The sequence below is a fragment of the Penaeus monodon genome, chromosome 31 (genome assembly GCF_015228065.2).
Source record: "Penaeus monodon isolate SGIC_2016 chromosome 31, NSTDA_Pmon_1, whole genome shotgun sequence".
Classification (NCBI taxonomy): domain Eukaryota; kingdom Metazoa; phylum Arthropoda; class Malacostraca; order Decapoda; family Penaeidae; genus Penaeus; species Penaeus monodon.
This window is the reverse complement of record NC_051416.1, coordinates 11,351,479-11,351,764: the sequence shown is the minus strand read 5'-3', so window position 1 is coordinate 11,351,764 and position 286 is coordinate 11,351,479.

Genomic DNA, 286 nt, shown 5'->3' with positions numbered 1-286 from the left:
CTAGGAGACGGCAAATTATTCTTAGTTTGAATCCCATCCTGTCTAAGCTTTATGGGTAATTTCGAAGGCGGGAAATTCAAAGGATTCGCTCTATTGCTTAAAGTTAAAATATACAATACATATGTAACAGTCAATCGGAATGGCATGTAGAATCAAGTTATGAGGTCGAAATATATCATTCCCCTTTATTTGGTTTATTTTGTGAAATTGTGTAGAGACAGTCCAGATTGTTATATATACATTACGATGAGTGTAAGAAAGCAGTACGTATTGTTAGTTTTATTTC